Consider the following 21,756-nt stretch of genomic DNA (forward strand, 5'->3'; position numbering starts at 1 on the left):
TTTTCTCTTCAAGTGACATTGAATTTGCTAATGTTTACTTTGCTTTTATTTGGTATCATTAATTGATTTTTAACAATTGATGTATAGTCTTTAATATTTGATATTTGGTAAATTGCTTGAATTTCCCTTCAATGATTTTATCTCATTGCTTTTATTTATATGTTTCTTATTAAAAGGAGAATGTTTGATTTTAGAGGAAGTTATATCTATTTCATGTTTGAATGAAATTGCTTTCCATATTCCTTTATTGTTATGTATTCCTCTTATGCATATTGTTTAATTATTCTTTAAGGGACGTAATTTTGGAGTAAAATTTTATTTAAAAATTTGTTTGATATTTTCTATCCTCAATGTGCTAAATGTCATTTTGTCGTATTGAGGGAGAGTGTTCAATTGATTTCAAAAGGAGAGAAATTTGTAAAATTAGTCTTAAATAAAATAAACTTGAGCTTGGTTAATTATTTATGATGCCTATTGAGACTTGAATATACAAATGTTGCTTGTTATATTTTTATTTTAGAAGGTATGTTGATAGGAGGAGTAATGTAAAATTATGTATTCATGATTTTAGGAGAAGCTTTCGTGTCTTTATGTTATTTTTCTTAATTGGTTTTTTTATTGATTCCAAAAGAAAAAAGGGTAATAAGAAAAATGAAAGTATGTTGCTATTAAATATATTCTTTGTGCTCAAGTGAATTGAAATTATGTGTGTGTTGATTGTGCATCAAATATATATTTTATATCACACCTCTTTAGAATTCATTTTTCTCAAGAGTTTGTCATTACAAAAAAGGAGGAGATTGTTAGCTTTTTTGCCCTCAATCTCAAATTAATTTATTTTAATTAATTAATATTTTGATGATAAAACTTGTTCTTATTCACTAATAATTTTAGTGTTTTGAAGTGTCTACCGCGTAGAGCTCAGTATAACGATTCTAACACAATTTATCACTCAAATCAGGGCTCAAACGAAAAAATAATTTTAGAAAATATATAAATTAAACGGAATATAGATATCAAAACTAGTTTAATGGAAAAATATCTGAGGTGGTGACGACTTATTCATCAAAGTGGACCAGGTGTCATGTGGAGCAATGGAGGAGGGACATATCGTGGATTTTTGCTTTTTTGTTCAATTTAAAAATATATAAATTATTATATTATTTTATGATTATGTTTAACGACTAGTTGATTTTAAAAAAATGCATTTAATGCATAGTACCATTTGAAGCTTATTACTATTACTACTATTACTTCCTTTTAATCTCCACCATTGATCTTTTTACCAAGATCTAAAGGCCCCATATTAAATTTTTCACTACTTCTTTCTTTATTTAAACTCATCTTCTCCTCCAAATTTTAAACAATAATTTTTATTATTTTCAATCATCCATAATTCACTAAGCTTCCATTATTGCTCTTAAGGGTGCTTAAATGACCTGACAACCCAAATTGTATAATCTAAATAACCTGAACTACCCAATCCAAACTATAAGAGTTGGGTTAGGTTAATTTTGTTTTGGGTTGGGTCGGGTCTTGGATTGGCTAAAAATAAATTCAAGTTGACCCAACACAACCCAACCCGTATATATATGTGTGTGTTTAAAGTTCGTCTGCTTTATATTGATGAATTTGTGAATTTTTAATACTTTTCTTTGAAAATTGTTATGATGTTTATGTCTTTGTTTAAAGTTTGTAATAAATATCATAAATATTTGGTATTTAATATTTGAATTTTATGGGATTCTAATTATTAGCCATGAAGATTCTATTATGGTTTTTTGGGTTGTCAACCCAACCAACTCGAATTTTTGAGTTGGTCTAAGAACACCCTCAATCCAATCCAACCCAACTCATGTATACCTCTAGTTGCTTTCTTTAAGCTCCAATTTTCTTATTTTTCATCTAATTCTTGAAAGAGATTTATTATATTGTGAGGATTAGTTTGTTGAGTGTTTCAAACTAGTAGATCCACTTTATTGAGAGAGTTGTAAGTGTGCTATTCAATTTTCCAAATTTTTGTAAAGGTTGCACTTGATCCCGGAAAAAGAGTTGTTGTAATGATTTGATCCTCAACCATGGAAAGAATTGAGTTTCTTCTTGTGTTCAAAAAAAGAATGTTGTAGCGGTTTGACTCTAAATCCTAGAAAGAGTCAGGTTTGAGTGACATACCCACGAAGAGTTTGGGAAGTGGATGTAGGTTGGATTGTGCCAAACTACTATAAAATCATAGTGTCAATTTCTCCATCCTCTCCTAATTTATTTTTGCAAATAATTTTTATTATTACATTTAATTGCATGAAATTAATTACAATTTTTTGTTATTTAAAATAATTGCTCATATTGATTTATTTTGATTGGTGGTTATTAAATTTTCATATCATTTACCCTGATCTTATTATAATTAAATAGGGTGCTTTAAAGTATTAGTTTTAATTTCTTGATTATTTTAAGTTGAATTTATTTGTATGAAATTCTTACTTAAATTACTTATTAGCTAAAAGTATATTAATTTTCTTTATTGGGCTCACATTAAGAAAAAGTTTTCATAATTTAAATGAACCTTATTCATCCTCCTTTGAGGTTGCACCTAACCCTTGTAAACATCGCCTACCACACTCTGGGAATGAGTTTTGCCCAAGGCACCATAATCATTTGTTGGCTCCTATTTAGGGTTAAGCTTAGGATTTGATGATAGACTTAAAAGGTGATCTATAGATGCTTTATGCTTAATTACATCTCAATCAATGATAGGTAGTGATAAAAGTTAAAACTGTGTCATTTCGTAAATAGTTTTACATCCTACTAGATTTGCACTTATTTTGTGTTAAATTGTCATACATGAAATTTCTCCTAAAATAAATGTAGCCCAAATGAAAAGTGGGTATTCACAATTCAACCAAGTTTCACTAAAACAAAAATGGGTTTTCATGACACTAAAGAAATGTCATACCACTTTTTGTGACTCTATTTTTTAGTCCTTGAATATACCATCACTACAAGAAAAATCATCTTTCTTGATGTTTGCAATTTTAAATACTTGACGTTTTTATGAAAAAATGTCAAGAAATAGGTGATTTTTTTAAAAAAAAACCGTCAAGAATTGTTTTAAAAAAGCAGAGATTTCCAGAAAATATTGTACTTGACGTTTTAAAAATGAAGTTCAATTAATGGTTTCTTGACAAACGTAAAAAATATTAGAATATACAGGGCAACGTTGCAACGCTACTTTGCTATAAATTTTGACGGAAAAATGAAAAACATGCGCGCCTCACGCAAATAGCGTTGCAACATTACGGGTTTTGATGAAAAAATAGCGTGCCTTGCAAACAGCGTTGCAACGCTCTCAATAGCCTTGCAACGCTATAAGAAAAATTTAAAAGAATTTTTCCAGTCGAACTCCTCGTTTTTCTTTCTTCTTCTTGCAAAATTTCTCCAATTCTTCTTGGTTTTTCACTTCCCTTTGATGCATCTTTGTTATTCTATCAATCTTGAAGAGATTCTTCATTGAGGTAAGTAGATTTAGTTTAGATTAGGTTTAATTCTTGATTTTCTTGGTTTGAGGCATCGACTTTCAAAGTTAAGACTTGGTTTTTTTGGTTTGAGGCTTGAACTTTCAAAGTTAGGACTTAATCTCTCATATATATATTCTTGAATCTCATAATAAATTATTCTTTCATATTGTTCTTGGTTTGAGGCATGAACTTTCAAAGTTAGGGCTTGATTTTATTCCATGAATCTTGAAGAGAGTCTTCATTGAGGTAGGTAGATTTAGTTTAGATTAGGTCTAATTCTTGATTTTCTTGATTTGAGACATGAACTTTCAAAGTTAGGGCTTGATTTTTTTGGTTTGAGGCTTGAACTTTCAAAGTTATGGCCTAATCTCTCATATATATTATTGAATCTCATAAATAAATTCTTCTTTAATATTGTTCTTGGTTCGAGGCATGAACTTTCAAAGTTAGGGCTTGATTTTATTCCATCAATCTTGAAGAGATTCTTCATTAAGGTAAGTAGATTTAGTTTAACTTAGGTTTAATTCTTGATTTTCTTGGTTTGAGGCATGAACTTTTAAAATTAGGGCTTGATTTTTTTTGGTTTGAAGCATGAACTTTCAAAGTTAGGGCTTAATCTCTCATGTATATTTTTGAATCTCATAATAAATTCTTCTTTCATATTGTTCTTGGTTTGAGGCATGAACTTTCAAGTTAGGGCTTGATTTTTTTGGTTTGAGGCTTGAACTTTCAAAGTTATGGCTTAATCTCTTATGTATATTCTTGAATCTCATAATAAATTATTCTTTCATATTGTTCTTGGTTTGAGGCATGAACTTTCAAATTAGGGCTTGATTTTATTCCATCAATCTTGAAGAGATTCTTCATTGAGGTAAGTAGATTTAGTTTAGATTAGGTTTGATTCTTGATTTTCTTGGTTTGAGGCATGAACTTTCAAATTAAGGCTTGATTTTCTTGGTTTGAGGTTTGAACTTTCAAAGTTAGGGCTTAATCTCTCATGTATATTCTTGATCTACATGTGCTATTATAACTTTCAAAGTTATTGACATTACTATGGTATGTTGCATACATTTTGTCTAGAAAGTCACACATTTAAATATGGCTTGATTACCATTTCAAAAGTTGATTTACCTCCTTGGTTTAAATGCAACTTTGGTTTAAATGCATCTTTCTTGCTTTATTTGAAGTCATTTGCACTCTCTCTTTTGTAGGATATTTTACATTGATCATGATGTGTCCTCTAGTAAGTAACCCCACCACTGGGGTCAGGCTAGGCATCTATGTCCTCTAGATACCCACATATGGCACATAAACATATGGAACAATCAAGAGATTGAGTCCTATCCCATTGTAGTTAAGTATGCCCACAAAACTGGTGAATCCCAAAGGAAACAAAAAACTGGTGAATCCCGAAGGAAACACAAACTGGTGAATCCCGAAGGAAACACAAACTGGTGAATCCCAAAGGAAACACAAACTGGTGAATCCGAAGGAAACACAAAACTGGTGAATCCCGAAGGAACCACAAACTGGTGTCCCAAAGGAACCACAAACTGGTGAATCCCGAAGGAAACACAAAACTGGTGAATCCCGAAGGAAACACAAACTGGTGAATCCCGAAGGAAACACAAACTGGTGAGCATCTAACTAATCAATGAGGATATTCACACAGTCTTAACGTACTAAGATTCAACATTGTACAGTTCTAAAACATACATAAAAATTCTTGATACCATGGCTTCATCACATACACATATTTCTTAATAACATATTATACATCATCCATGTATAACTTACATCATAAATCCACAACATGCAAGTATGCCTCAACACCAATAGATCAGACATCGACATATGAAAACACATACTATCACATACTAAAGATCAAGTACTTAGGTGTGTATGTAAACAAATCAGAATTCGTGCCAGAACATACTTTGATTCAGGTCATACTGTCAATCAATATGCTAACATTTATCATAATATACGCTTATCATGCTAACATACAACTAAAGCCTGGTCCGTGGGCAGTTCTAGTAGTAAGATTACTTACCTCAAATTTGGCCCCAAATTAACCAAAGTAATTAACCTTTTTACAACTCTTGAAAGACTTTGAATCCACCCTATAACATACATTACAAATATTAATTTAGCACCCCTAGTCCAAAAATAATAAATCCAAAGTTTTAAACTCATCTTTGGGGTCTAAATCCAATTAACCAAATTAAATCAAATGACCACAAATTTAACTTATCGAAGTCGCTGCTTGGTTCGAGGCCAGTTCCAAAGTTCTATTTATTTGTCCAAACTGAACCTAAATCAAAACCAAAGTATAATAACTAAATTTTCAACGATTACCTTTAATAAAAAAGGGAACCAAACCAACTACTCACCCAAAACTTACCAAAATTGACGGAACTCATAATCTTGTCGGTAGCACCCAAAAGACTTTAAAATGCCTCCAAACTTTGTATCTAAAATCCAAAATCACAATTAATCTAGTAATTAGGTCCATAATTGGTTGGTTATTCAAAAACTGAACCACAAATCCTCAAATTCTCAACAAAACTCACCCAAACTAGTAGATCCAGCGAGTGGCGACGACATCCTACTTGACGGTGGTGTCGGAGTGGAGTCACACAACCTAGGCAGCAGTGAATCGCAACCAAAGGCGGCAAGCTACAGATTCGTGGGTCAGAGAGAGAGAGGCGGGCGTTTGAAGCTCGCCGTCGAGCGGCGCATCGTTGGTGTGAGTCGGATCTAGCCGACTGAGAAAGGGCGGTGCCGGGTCGCGAACGGCGAGGCGGCGCTTCAGATTTGGATTTTCTGACGGAGTCGACACGAAGGTAGAGGGCAAGCGACTGGATTTGGGCGGAGGAGGACGTTGGCGGCTCGAATCTGGTCGGACTGAGAGCGGAGGACGTGCGACGAAGAAGTCGGCTAGGCAGAAGCTTACACGGCGAGCGGCAGTGGAGACCATCTTGGACTCGGGTGGCAGCAGTCTGGAGAGCTGGGCGACTGGCAGCATGTCTGACCGCGGGATCTGGCTAGCCGAAACCCACGAACGACGGCGATTGGACGACTGAGAGGCGCGGTGTAGTGAGACGGCGTGGAAGCAGAAAACGGAGGGGGGGCTCGCGTGAAGGAGAAGGCGTGAGGGGGGTCCCTTTTATTTTAAAAATAATAATAATAATAATAATAAAAATAATAATAACAATAAAAAATAATAATAATAAAAGGGAAATAGTATAACTCTAATTAAATCATTTTCTTAACCCACTTTATACTATTTAATTCCTTTCCTTTTTCCAAAAATAATTAATTCCTGCCATAACTTTTCAAATTGAATAATTTTTGAATAAATTCCACGACAACACTTAAATCCTCGCACTTATACTTTAAATTCAAAATTCCAAACATGCCCTTCAACTAAGGACAATTACTAAAAAGGGAAAAGTTTTACATTATTAATAAATAAATAAAAAGGTGTGGGATGTTACAGTATGTTTTGAAACTGTTCATATTTGGTTGCCTGTAAGAATTAGGTTCCTTACATTGTTTTAGAAGTGCCCATATGGGTATGTCCATATTCTTCTAATTAACTTACAAAATCCTTCATGGAGTTGTAAAGTTTCAATCTATATGTTGTAGATTTTGTATATTATTTCATTGATGTAGGTGCTCAAAGCAAAGAGTTCAGGGTGAGCTACGTTATTCTTGTAGAGATAAGAGCATAGTAAGCGAGATTTGGCTAGGATTACTTCATACGGGATTGATAGATGTAATTTTTTTTAATTGTTCTTAGAGGGGATGGGGTTGTTGATTGTACAATAGGAAATGTGTTCATATGAGAGTTGATAGTTGTTATGCTTTTGAAATTGTTCATATGGGGTTGACTATAAGGTAGGAATTATTCATATGGGGTTTTCCATATTATTTTAACTTAGAAATACTTTATAAGGTGGTAATATTGACAATGTTAAAGAAGTGAAGTTTTAATAAAGAGATATTGGTGGAATTTTGGTTGATATATAAGATTGAAAATACGTATATTGTGTTGGATCGACACCATCACATGGAAGAAAGGAACAAGATCCATGAGCACTCTAATTGATTAATTTTGGCATAAAAGAAACATGCTAAAAATAGAGTATAATGGGTTTCAAGAACATACCTTGGCCGAACCTTCGAAATCTCTATTTCCAGCTGCAAAATCCTCTAAATCCTTGTGTAGACCACCATAAGATCTTCCTTACTATCCTCTTGGTGCTCTAGATTGAGTTGTGGGACTCAAAATAAGTTGGAATCAAAGGGAATATGGAGAAAGCTCACTGAACCAACCCATTGAAGAACACCTTCTTCATTCGATTTTTTCAGCAAAAATTCATTCGGTTCATCCTCCTTTTCTTCATTTCAATCTCTTCAATATATTGCAGATTATCGTGCAAAGAGATATGTTGCATGTGATGCAACTCATGCTTGGAGTAAACCAAAGAAGAGGTAGTGGATTCTTTGTAAGCAACTTTAGATGACTTGAAAAACCCATTTTTTCAAGTTTGTGTGATTTTTCAATTTTCAAAAATCCAAAAATTGATTTTAAAATCATATTTTATTTCTAAAATTAAAATTTATTAATTTTACAAATTAATTTCATAAATTAATTTTCTAATAAAATTAATAAATAATTATTTAAACAATTTAAATAATTCTAATTAATTTAATATCCAATATTAAATTAATCTTTACATAAATTAATCTTCATATATTTAAATCATATTTAAATATATTTTCTCCAATTCCGTTTGATTCTAATTTGAATGTTTCAAATTAATTTATCACACTATTCTAGAGCTAATCCATCTCCGGGGGGACCTCATGGACCTACAGATCATGGGCTCCAACGATTCGAGATTAATCGACTAAACTCATTAGACCGATCTAACCCCATTCGTTAACTAATGGGTCACTCCACTAAAGCCCATAGTTGAGCTCCCCTCACTATAGATATATTATGTCCACTCGATATAACCATGATTAGTAAGTTAACCCTTCACAGGTTGTTCGTAATAACGGCTGGGTCAAATCTCTGTTTTACCCCCGAAATTACCTCTTGTTCCTTCAATCCCTATTGATCCCCTAATGAACAATTGTTTTGGGATCCAATCACAAAACCGAGTCCCTCTCATGCCAAATGAGAGGGCGGGATCCCTTGTTCAAGCCCCCGAATCAACACTTCAGGGAATAACCTCTATACTATCCCTAAAACGGGTAGGAGTGAATTCCTCTTGCAACCTATGTCCCCAGCTATCTATCTAGTCTTACCCCTGAAATGGCAGTCATATTGAGCCCGTGTTGGTGAGCCAACCCTCACCTATGCAAATCTAAAGGCAATCCTAGATAAACAGGAGTTAATAGTTAGCTCAGGATTAAGGTCAAGTTACCTAAGTCATCGCTTTGAAATAGTCAGTCTTAAATAGTAAACAACGTTATAAAGTAAGAGTGACTCATTTCGTGGTTCGATCTTGTACAAAATCTTTTGCACAAGGACACCCTCACTTCTCATGTCCAACATGAACAAATTAGGATCACTTCGTTTGTAGCACTTTACAACTCCTTGTAACAACTACAGAGCAGACCGTATCCAATAGTGTTACCAGAATAAGGTACCCAACCTTATCCATGTACTATAGATCATTTTGACTATTTACTCAAATCTGATTCACCTTTATGTCTCCACATAAAGTTCAAGTACTCATCCAATAGTCAAGGGACTTTTAGGTTCATTGGATTTCTATTCAAGCAATAGATCTATTCAATAACACATTTATTGAATTTTCAGAATAAGCTTTTGTTTACATACCACGAGTTTTAGGATATAAAACCCAACATATTGTTTATTTGATTGGTGAATGTATGTCATATATATACCAAATATAGTTGTTGGATCAAAATACATGAGCAATTATAGGTAAAAACATCAACATTACAGTTTTTTTTTTTTTAAAAAAATCATAAACAAATTTCTTGACCTTTTTTCCTTGTCAATATTATAGATATTCTTGATATTTTTTCCTTGTCAAGAACGCTCATATTCTTGACATTTCAAACATGTCAAGTGTCAGTGTTTCTTGACGTTTTTTAAATGACAAGTGTCACATTTCTTGACATTGTAAAACATCAAGAAAATCGACATTCTTGACACTGGTTTCCTTGATGTTTTTAAAATATCAAGAAAAGTAATTCTTGACATTTAGAAAATGTCAGGAAATACTGTTTTTGTAGTAGTGCATCAAGGAAAATGTATAGATGACACGTTAAAAATGTGTCGTAATTGATTGTTTCATGACTTTCAAATTTAGTCAATAATAATTATTTAGTGACATTAATTACCTAACATGGTAACATTTTCTATGAAAATTTATTATTTTTAATAAATGGCTCGAAAATTGACTTTTTCTGGAGTTCTGTTACCTGCCTGATGGAGTTAATCTACTGTTATTACTCTTATCCCAAAGAGGCGGGGAGCTGGACGTATGGAGGGGTTTCGTCCTATTTCTTATTGCAATGTACTGTATAAGTGTATCTCGAGGATCTTAGCTGAGAGATTAAGGTTGTGGTTGCCTTCTTTCATCAGTGGTAACCAGTCTGCGTTTGTTCCTAGTAGGCCAATTTTCGATAACATTTTATTGTGTCAGAAGCTTATGGGGGGCTACAAGGAGGGTAGAGGGCATTTGTGTTGTGTGTTGAAGGTAGACCTTCAGAAGGCGTACAATTCGGCTAATTGGGATTTTCTGTTTGGTGTGTTGCTGGCTATAGGTACGCCCCTTCAGTTTATTAGTTGGGTGAGAGCTTATGTTACGTCACCTACATTCTTTGTGATGATTAATGGTTCCCTTGAGGATTTTTTCCTGGTAGGAAGGGGTTGAGGCAGGGGGACCCATTGTCTTCTTTCTTGTTTGTGATGGTGATAGAGGTCTTTTAGAGGTTGTTGAATAAACCTCCTGTGTGGTTTAGGTTCCATGATTGGTGTGAGCGTGTTGTCCTGACTCATTTGGTTTTTGCTGACGACTTGATGATTTTCTATGCAGCTAAGAGAGATTCTTTGGAGTTTGTGTCACACCTCCTCCCAGATTACCCTTCTTAATCTAGAAGTGAATGTGACGACAGTAGTTAACCCTTTTGTGGCACTTACTGCCTAACTAACATCCTTAACCTGCTTAGATCCCTGGAATACATATATAACATTCACCAAACTAATGAAACTTTAAAAATAACCTCAAAACACCAGGGATCAACAACATAATTACATCATATTAACACATATAGAGTTCAGCGGTCCCAACATACTTTACTAGTCCCTAATATAAGCAACACATATGCATAGACATTTATAGAGTAAACACCTAAAACTTCTCTCTAGACTTTGGACTTTTAACTGAAGTCCTTGAGTGGCAGAGCAGGATGAAAGCTAGCCTCTGGGGAGATGACCACTACCTGGGAAAAGAAAAACATTTGAAAGAATGAGCTACTTGCCCAATGAGTGACTTAATAAAAACATAAATCTCATGCTTAAACTGAAAGCTAGAAAACATAATACTGGAACTAAAACATGTCAAGCAAACGTGTACATAAAACTTTTAAAACCATTGTATCTGAAAACATAGCTAAACTGATTCCCGGTTGAGATAGAACCCTTTTGCTCGATCTCTCAACGTCGGATATCATGTTCAAGAGAGAACCTTTTTGTTCAATCTTTCAAACATTAGCCTGGCCTGGGGTGAGAACCTTTTTGTTCAGCACCTTCTAGCCAATGCTAAGAAAGAATCCTCATGGTTCAATCTTATCATCGGGTATAATGTTTAAGAGAGAACCTTTTTGTTCGATCCCTCAAACATAAGCTTGGGCTGGGGCGAGAACTCTTTTGTTCAGCATCTTATAGCCAATGCTAGGAAAGAACCCTTTTGTTCAATCCTACTAAACTGATTAACTATCATACGTGCACGTAGAGCAAACTGGATCTTGATGTAAGGGATCATAACTGAGGTAGGGTACCACTACTTATCACTGAACTGAGTGAATTATTTTGATACATTCTCTATGTACTTCAACATCAGAATCATAACATAATTGAAACTAGGTATTACAGCTTGGATACCTTCTCCTTGTACTTCAGTATTGAGCTAAAAATACCTAATAGGAAAACATTTTCATAAAACATGCTTACTGAAAGCTTGATCTCATAAATAATAGTTTTCACAAGAACATCATTTGCTAACACATGCTCAACAACATTAAGAGCACATATGCTTTAAAACATAATACAAATACTTGTAACATAAACATGTCATAGAATCTCCTTTTGAAAACTACCATGGTTCAACCATTGTACCAAAGCATATTTCATAAACCTTGTAACTAGCATGCGTTTATAAACTTTAGAGAAAAGCGTTGCTTGGAACTTCTTGTAAAATAACCAACATAAAAGTAACTGTCAATAAAGTATGGATTATTAAAATATTTATAAACCATTTATAAATCATTTATAGTCACTCACAGCTCGTCGGGGCTCTTAAATGTTTTATATGCCTCTTCTAGCTCTTCTTGACCTGAAAGAACATAATCCCCGATTAGATTCCTTATAATTCTCAACAAAAAGCTTCAGGTAGCTCACTTACTAATGAAACTTTCACCAACAAAATAACATTACAAGTAAGATGAACATTATGAGCGAGATTTACCACTTCTAACGAGATTTTTGACTTTTCCAGCGAGATTTGTGACTTCTAGCGAGATTCAGCGCAAACCAGCAAGATCTTCATCCTTAGCGAGATCCTCCTCTTCCTTAACTCACTCTCGCTCTCATTTATTTTCTTATCTCGCTCTTGCTCTCACTCATTTTCTTGTCTCCCTCTCGCTCTTGCTCATTTTCTTATCTCGCTCTTGCTCTCGCTCACTATGGTGAGCTGCTTGCTTATTCTTCCCAAGCAGCTGCCTGCTTAGGCACCGATTCCCTGATTCAACTTCAAAAATTCATAACTCAAAATCCAGGACTCTTTTTAAGAAATTTCCTTATGCAAACTTGTTTAGAATTGAGTTAAATTTCTTACCTTTAAAATATCAGCTGAAAATTCCTTGTAGTTTGTCTTAAAGCTTCCAATATTCACTCTAGACTCTAATTAATCCGAGAATCTGCCCCTTCTGCAAATTCTTCCCTTTTTGCTATTCTTCGTGTGAGATCTTTCTCTGGAAAAACAACTTCAAAAACTAGATTCTCCCAGCTTTCGAACGACACTATTCTCACTTAATTTGCTCAAGTCATTTTCCAAAACCGAGCTTTTGAAGTTTCTCTCCCTTTTATACTTCCTTCCGCCTCCCTTATTCAAGGGTTAAACTGCCACCTCATCCAGCACTTAGTGCTTTCGGCCAATTCCCATTATTGAGTTTCTTCAATTAATTTTTTTTTCCTTCCCTTCCTTCATAACCCATGTTAGGTCTTCGCCTCATAATAAAAGTTTAGCGTGCATCGCACACTCCATCGTCTAATGCCCAGTGCTTATCGTCTAGTGCCCAACACCTATCGTCTAGCTTCCAGCGTTTATCGTCTAGCACCCAATGTTTATTGTTTAGCGCCCAACGTTATGGTCTAGGGTCCAACGTCTATCGTCTAGCACTTGTCGTGCAGATCATCGTCTAGCGTTGATGTCGATCGTGTAGTGCCAACATCCCATCGCTTAACGCTATCGTCCAACGTATAGAACTATCGTTTAGCGAGATCCTTCGTATCGTCTAGCGCATCGTTCAGCTCCGCGCAATTACTACACGATCACCTACCACATCGCTTAGCTTTCCACTCATTTACTATACGATCGCTCAGTGCCTGCCTACACGATCGCCTACCTCATCGTGTAGTGCCGGTCATTTACTAGACGATCGCTTACCCAATCGTATGGCATCGTTCATCTGCTACATGATCGTCCAGCGCCTTTGCTCGCACACACTTGAGGTCGTCGCAAGCCTTATCAACGCATCATGCCTTTCAACCCATGCGTTCATCCTTAGTACCAATGCATAGTTTACCCTTGCCTTCAACACTTAACCTCTACAAGCCTTGGTTGCTACACATGCATCCCCATGTGTCTACACTTCTCCATCAACGCATGCCTACACTTTGCTTCCATACTTAGCAAAATTTCACTTGTTATATTATCTAAAACTCACCCTTGACTAAGTATTTCTAATACTTAGAATTTTCTTCCTCCATCGACCTACCTTCTTTACCTCATTTCATAATTTTACTTAACACACTTGTTACTCACTTATGTAGGAAAAATGGAGTACGTGGTTTACATTTGTGAGGTAGGTCCTGGCGAATTTTGCAGGGTTATTTGGGTTAGTTGTAAATGTTGGGAAGAGTTCCATGTTTGTTGTTGGTGTGGAGCCTGGTGAGGCGGAGGAATTAGCTGCATTTATGAGATTCTCTCTTGGTTCGCTGCCTGTTAGGTATCTGGGGTTACTGTTATTGGCTGGTTGGTTAAGGGTTATGGATTGTGCGCCTCTGATACAGAGGACTATAGCTTGTATTAGAAGTTGGGCGACACGGTTCCTCTCTTTTGCTGGGAGGTTGCAGTTTGTTAAGTCTGTTTTACAGTCCTTTCAGGTGTTTTGGTGTAGCATCTTCTTGTTGCATGTGTGTTTAACTCATGAGGTTGATCGTCTATTACGTAGTTATTTATTTATGGAAGGGAAGTGTAGTGAGTCGAGGTGGTGTACGGGTGGCATGGGATGAGATGTGCTTGCTGTTGGGAGAGGGGGGGTTGGGTGTGAAACATGTGGCTTCATGGAATCAGGTTGCTATTATGAAGTTGCTCTGGCTTCTCTTAATTAAATTGGGTTCATTATGAGTGGCATGGGTGGAGGTGTATGTTTTGCGTGGGCGGTCTTTGTGGGCTGTTCGGAGTAAGGTTGGGAGGTCTTGGTGCTTGAGGGCTATCTTGCGTTGTAGAGATAGATTCAAGCATATGGTTCATTTGATGGTCGACGATGGACGATCTTGTTTTTTTGGTGGGATCCTTGGTTACCGGGCGGTGCAATTTTAGATTTATATGGGTCTACTGTGGGTTATAATGCAGGGAGTAGTTTAGAGGCGCGGTTGTCGGAGTTCTTGGATGATGATGGAGGTTGGAGGTGGCCTACAGTGACTTGGGAGTTGCTTGAGATCTGGGGTCTTATTCAGGCAGTGGGGCCTAGGGTGAGGGGGGAGAATTATTGGGTTTAAGAGTCGGGTACTAGTGGTCAGTTTTCTGTCGGTAGTGCGTGGGAGAGTTTGCATTCTCGTCGTTCTAGGGTGTCTTGGGTTAGTATTTTGTGGGGGGGGGGGGGGGGTGGAATTTCCGCGTCACTTCTCCTGTGCGTGGTTAGCTGTGAGGGACAGGTTGGGTACGCGGGATTGGTTGAGGAGCTGAGGTGTGTTGTCAGAGGGGGGTGTCTTCTGTGTAGGGAGGTATAGAGTTGCAGGATCATTTATTTTTCGAGTGTGGGTTTGGGAGAGAGGTGTGGTCTGGTGTGTTGCGTCAGTTAGGTTTGTCGCATCGGGTGGCAGGTTAGGATGTCGAGTTGAGTTGGTTGTGCCAAATGGGGTCGGGTAAGATGGTGCATGGTAAGTTATTCCGTGTATTCTGGTGTGCTTCCATCTACTACATCTGGCAGGGGCGTAATCGGCGGCTGCATGAAGGTCGACCGAGGTTGGAGTCTGCTTTGTTTCACTTTATGGTCTCTATGGTTCGTGCTCGAGCTGCTTCCTGGCGGGTTAATCTTCTTGGTCTTATCTCGTGTGTTTATGGGTGTTTTTTTTTTTTTAACTTGTTGTTGCTCTTTGTTTTCCTGGTGCCCTAGTTGTAGGGTTTTGATTTCTCTTCTCTGGCTTTCTCCCTAGTGTTTTGGGATTTTTTTTTTACATTTATGTTTGGTTAGGTTATGGTTTTATCTTGTTGGCTTTATTTGCGTATTGTTGCCTTGTCTTTGCTTGTGCTTTGTTGCTTTGATGCCTTGATCCCGGACTGTGGGATCCCCCTTGTTGTTGTATAATAATATCATCTATTCTATATAAAAAAAAATTGACTTTTTCTATTAATTATACATTTTGTTGAATTTTAGAGTCCTAAATCTCGTTCATCTTATAGTTTCTATTTGTTGTAAATATAAATTATTTATTTAATAAAACAAGAAGTATTTTATTCGACATTTAGATAGCACTAAGTCAATCCAATAAACTAATATCATAATTTGTTTAATGAAACTTGAACAGTATGTAGTAGACATATGAGTAATGACTTAAAAGAACTACAGTATCTGGTTAAGATTGGGCGCCTTATCTTGGTGACACTGCGGATACGACACACTTTGCAGTTGTTACATAAGTTGTAAGTGTTACAAACAATATGATCCATATTATTCACATGGAGATATGTGAGTGAGGTATCCTATATAAAGAGTTTATATAAGATCGGGTCACAAAATGATTAGTTTCTTTGTATAGCACCGTTGCCTGAAAAAACTAACTTTTAACTAGGATGACCATAGGTAACTTACCTTAATTCTGAGTGAGTTGTGAACTCTTGTCTATGAGGGAAAACCTTTGATCTATATAGGTGAGAGTGACCTATTCCACCAACTCAATATGCTTACCATTTTGGGGTCTTGTCTAGGTCGGGAGTTGGGAACACAACTACACAAGAAGAAATTCACTCATTCCCGTAGAAGGGGAAAATAAATAAATTACTCCTTTAATACCTGATTCCGGGTCTTGAACATTAAGGTCTCACATTCTCATTGGCCTAGAGGGGTTTAGAATTTAAATTTTTTGTTCAGAGGAATTAGTGGCATTTAATGAGTTATATGTAACTATAGAGATAAAATGGTAATTCTGACCCAACTGTAGTTACAAGCAATTTGTGAAGGACCGACTTACTGTTGATTGGTTATATCCAATGTACACAAAAATATATCTACAGTACGAATAGTAAGACCAATTCAAATTTTTTATTGATGGAAAAAATAAATAACCGCATTTTCAAGTCCTTTTTACTAAAAAATAATTGACCAACTTCAACGTCTGTTCCAGATGAAGAGGTACCAGGCATTATCAACTCTCCCCTATGACTCGAAGACACGAATGGTGGAACCGCTGAAGCTGCTGTAGAATAACACACATCTTTATGATCATGATCCATTTCATTCAATCTGTTGGTTGCTCATTACCATCCACTGAAGGACCACAAGGTTGCTATGGATGACCGTAATCCATATAATCAAGTTTAGATCATGTCTCATTACCAACAACTAAAGTACCGCCCAATTTTGTATCACTATAATTCATTGAATTCTATCCTGCTGGATTAGTGCGGTCGTTGTCTAGTGATAATGTTGATGGTACAATGTTGGTAGACAATGGAATATCATCCTCTTCCCGATGAAACTCATATGATTCCTCATATTGTTTGTCTACAGTCGTATCATCATAACTCACATTTCCAAACCCCATTCTAATATTTTCATCCTGATTCGATTTTAGCATTACAGATAACTAAAATCTCCTAAGCTCTTTTTAAGAAAGAAGGAAACGAGCATCATCATTATTCTTTATGTATTGTCGAGGGCTTCATATTCAAGCTTATATTTAACTCTCATTATAAGATCAAACTCTGAAGAACTGACATTTGTAACCCTGTAAATGTGAGATTTAAGTTCTTCATACTTCAATGTAACAGGCACAATGATTCCTGTCAACTCGCCCCCAATATACGAACTTTCATTCTCATCCTAATCACCTTCATATTAAATAAGTAGACATTTTTCTGTCATCCTACAAAGTAAGAGAACATTTTTCATTAAGTTGTACAAGCAATTGAAGTGCACTCTCGCTCTCTCTTAATCTCACTCTCTCTCTTAATCTCGCTCTCTTTTTTACTCTTTCTCTCTCTCACTCTCGTTCTATCTCTCACTCTCTCTATCCCAATACAAAATTTCATAATGCTCAATTCCTACCTTTCCAGAAATAACACAGCAAAAATAATGAAACAAACTCAAAATAATGAAACACCGTTCTAAAAAACATGTTCCGTTATGAAAAAACCTCATCTTGGAAATCTCTGTTAAAAAAAACTCCATTCAATAAAACACCGTAAAAAACTAGGGAAGTAATCACCGTTGAAATGGAGTTTAGAGTTTAAAGAAATCACCATTGTATTGTGTTTAGGTATTATTGATTTGAGACTTCAATCGTGAAAATTGCCAAATCATTCATACACTGATGAGCAATCACATCAAACCAGGGAATTTAAAGCGAGAGTGAGAGTGTTTGACCAGACAAGAGCGAGATTATTAACGTGAGGCACTTGTCAGGACAATTTACGCAATTTGGTATGGCAATGATGTTAACAGAGGGTCAATTGACATTATTTTTTAAAAATGGGTCATTTAACATTTTGGGCCCAAAAAATGGGTCATCCGTACAAATTTTCCAACACTCGTGGGGCACATCGTTTGTCGTCTTCTTCACCGACGTTCTTCACCATTCGTCTTCCCTGCCGCATCTTTTTCATTGCAGCATTCGGCCGACAGCACGCCATTGTCGACACCGCGTCTTCTTCAGATACGGCATTATCTCTTTATTAATCACTACTGCCGGTGGGGAATAAAATAGAAGGGGAATCTCAAAATCAGCCACAATACACAGAAAGGAAAAGTATGTTAGCCTAATTTTAAAACCTAATGAGATGTTGTGGTTAGCTAGGGCTTGGAGAGTCCAATATCAAGGTGGCACAAGACAACTGCTAAATTAGGTTCTATTTTCTTTTTGTATAAATTTCTCTCATTTCATATATAGTTTTGAACTGTTTTAATTATTTAAGATCCAACACATGGGTCAGTCATAAAACTTGATTTTATTAAAACCCATCAAATAATTCTATAATTTTCAAGTGTTTGATAATTATTGTTTCGTATAAATTTCTCTCATTTCATCTAAAGTTTCAAACTTTTTTTAATTAATCTTAAGATCTAACACATGGGTCAGTCATAAAACTTATTTTTTATTGAAACCGATCAAATGATTTTGTAACTTTGAAGTGTTTGATAATTATTGTTTTGTATAAGTTTCTCTCATTTCATTTAAAGTTTGAAACTTTTAAATTATCCTTAAGATCCGACACATGGACCAGTTATAAGATTTTTTCCTATTAAACCCCATTAGTTGTAAATTTGAAGTGCTTTGATCATTATTGTCGATTTATAGGTGTTTATGTATTGTATTATGCAGGCGGTGGATCATCGAATTAAATTGTTGGTGGGATTGTGAAGGTCAAGGAGGAAGAGGAAGTGGAAAAACAAGAGTGGATAAAGATAGAGAAGTGGCTGAGTATCTAAAAAAACATGGGGTTAATAGAGATGCAAAAAATGGCAGGGACAAATTTAGGAAGGTTTATGAATGGGAAAGAGGGGGAGTGAGAGAACAATTAGTTGGTAAAAGTTACTTTCGTCTTTCACCTTTTGCTACTTCTGTGCATAATTATTGAATAGATTAACCTAGGATCATTCATGTTAAATTGTCAAGAATAAATAACATACCGGATTTCATTGAGATTGATAATAGATGACTATAGTCTTCTTCAACCAAAATCAAGAAAGATTGAGTGCTTATTGTTTTGGTATATTGGGGATCATAGCCCTAAGTCTCTTTATATACTAGTTCAATTAGGGTTCCCATTAAATCCTAATTAACTAGAAATGAGCTTCTACCTATTAAGTCCATACTCAATTAAGAATCTATGGTCTTAATTAATCAGATCACATAATATGGCTCAATCTAATAAAATAATCCAATGTGATAAATTATTAATCTACATACATAGCCTATACTTTAATTAAACATATTATTATTTAAATATATCTAATAATCTCCCACTTGGGCTATGTCTGTGTACCTGATATATATTTCAATAATAGAATTCCCCTTTAGTTCAATTTGATCCATCTTCTGTATTAGCACGAAATTAAGGTGGCTTTCATCACTACCCTTGTAAATAAACCTTCCTTGTTCACCAATTCCAATACATTCAATGACATAGATCAAGTATGGATAGATAATATGAAATTACATGCAAAGTGATCTAGATCATGCCTGTTTCCAACTGGTCCAAATTCCTTGAGATCATTCTTAAAAACTTTATACTAAACTGCATGCATGATAAACCAGTTCAAATAATAAAATATAAACCATCAACTTTATTCTATATAGAAAATAAACAAAATAAGGTCAAAAAACATCCTCAATAACAAGCTTCTACTAAATCATGGAATAAAAAAAGTGACTAATACCCATGTGAGCAACATGCTCATGAAAAACTTTAGGTGGTAAACCTTTAGTCAATGGATCTACCACCATAAAGTTTATTCCTATGTGTTATATAGAAATTTGACTTTTTGAACTCTTTCTTTAACAATAAGAAACTTTACCTCTACAAGTTTTGACTTCATATTGCTTTTGTTATTGTTGGAATACATCACTATCAACTTATTGTCACAAAATAATTTTAGTCATCTTTCTATGTCAACCACTATCCGCAACCCAGTGACAAAATTTCGCAACCATATTCTATTATTGGACGCCTCATAACATGCTATAAATTCTGCAACTATGGCAGAAGAAGCCATAACGTTTGTTTAACACTTTTCCAGGATACTTCTCCTCCAACCAACATGAAGATATAGCTTGAAGTGAATCGCAAAGTATCTTGGCATCCAGCATAATCAGAATCAGAATATTTAATGATCTCCAAAACTTCTGATCTTCGATAAGTTAGCATATGATCTTTTGTTCTCTGTAAATACCTCAAACCCGTTTAGCTACTTTCCAATGATCCATCCCCGGGCTGCTCAAATACCTGCATAACACTGCAACTATAAATGCAATATCTGGATGCATACATTAGGCTTCCAACAGCCGATACATAGAGAACCTGTTGCATCTCTTTAGTCTTGAGGGTGGTTTTGGAGCATTGATTTAAATGAAATTTATCATCTTTACTGATCGGGGTATCTCCTGGTGCACAATTTTTCTTGTCAAATCTACTCAAAATCTTTTCAATATAGTTCTTTTATGACAATCTCAAAATACCTTGAGAACGATCTCGCAGTATGCCAATTCCTAATATAAAAGAAGCATCACCAAGATCCTTCATCTCAAACTTTCTTTTTTGAGAAATCTCTTAGTGTTATGCAATAAACATACATCATTACTTGCTATGAGTATGACATCAATATATAACACCAGAAAGATTGATTTACTCCCACTGAACTTGTGATATACACAATATTTCACTATATTCACCTCAAAACCAAAGGAGGTTATCACTTCATGGAATTTGTGATACCATTGACAAGAGGCTTGCTGACTATAGATGAATTTCTTCAATTTGCATACCATGGACTTTGAAATACCAGACACAAAATTTTTTTGTTGCACCATATAAATCATCTCATCAATGTTCTCATTGAGAAAACATAGTTTTTACATTCATCTAGTGTAGTTCTAAATCAAAGTGAGTTATCAGTGGATTACCTTAAAAGAGTCTTTCGATGAAACCGGAGAGAAAGTCTCTTTGTAATCAATGTTTTCCTTTTGAGTAAAACCCTTTGCAACAAGACGAGCTTTATATCTTTCAATATTGCCATGTGAATCCCTTTTTGTTTTATATATCCATTTACAACTTATGGATTTCACTCTTGATAGAAATTCGACAAGTTCCCAAACGTCATTGTCTTTCATTGATTTTATTTCCTCTTCCATTGCATTTATCCACTTTTGAGAGTTAGAATATTGTAGAGCTTGTTAGAAGTTGATTGGATCATCTTCCATTATGCCCACATCATCCTGATGTTCTTGAAGAAACATAATATAATCATCTGGGATTGCACTTCTTCTCTCTCTAATAGATCTCCTTAGTGGCACTTCTTAAGGTTGTTGAGTTTGTACTTTAGGTTCAATAACGGAGACTTCAATGTTGTCTTATTCTATAATTGGTTTAATGGTAAAGTTAGGAATTGAAGCCTGAACATCATTTATAACCACATGAGGAAAAGAAACTAATTCCTCTTTAAAGACAACTTTCCTTATGTTATCTTTTTCCCGAACTCAACATCCCCAAAGAATCTAGCATTTCCTGTCTCAAACAATGATCCAAAA

General features: G+C 35.3%; 1 long non-coding RNA gene across 1 annotated transcript; it reads left to right on the top strand.

Annotated features, from left to right (window-relative positions):
* The first annotated feature begins 18,200 nt into the window (after positions 1-18,200).
* On the top strand, positions 18,201-19,161 carry LOC150032321 (uncharacterized). Its single transcript, XR_016524298.1, has 2 exons — positions 18,201-18,355; positions 18,832-19,161. It is a non-coding gene; the product is annotated as an uncharacterized LOC150032321 (long non-coding RNA).
* The last annotated feature ends 2,595 nt before the right edge of the window (positions 19,162-21,756 follow it).

This window comes from Benincasa hispida, chromosome 11 (assembly GCF_027475165.1).
Source record: "Benincasa hispida cultivar pf3 chromosome 11, pf3_genome.v1.1, whole genome shotgun sequence".
Taxonomy (NCBI): Eukaryota; Viridiplantae; Streptophyta; class Magnoliopsida; order Cucurbitales; family Cucurbitaceae; genus Benincasa; species Benincasa hispida.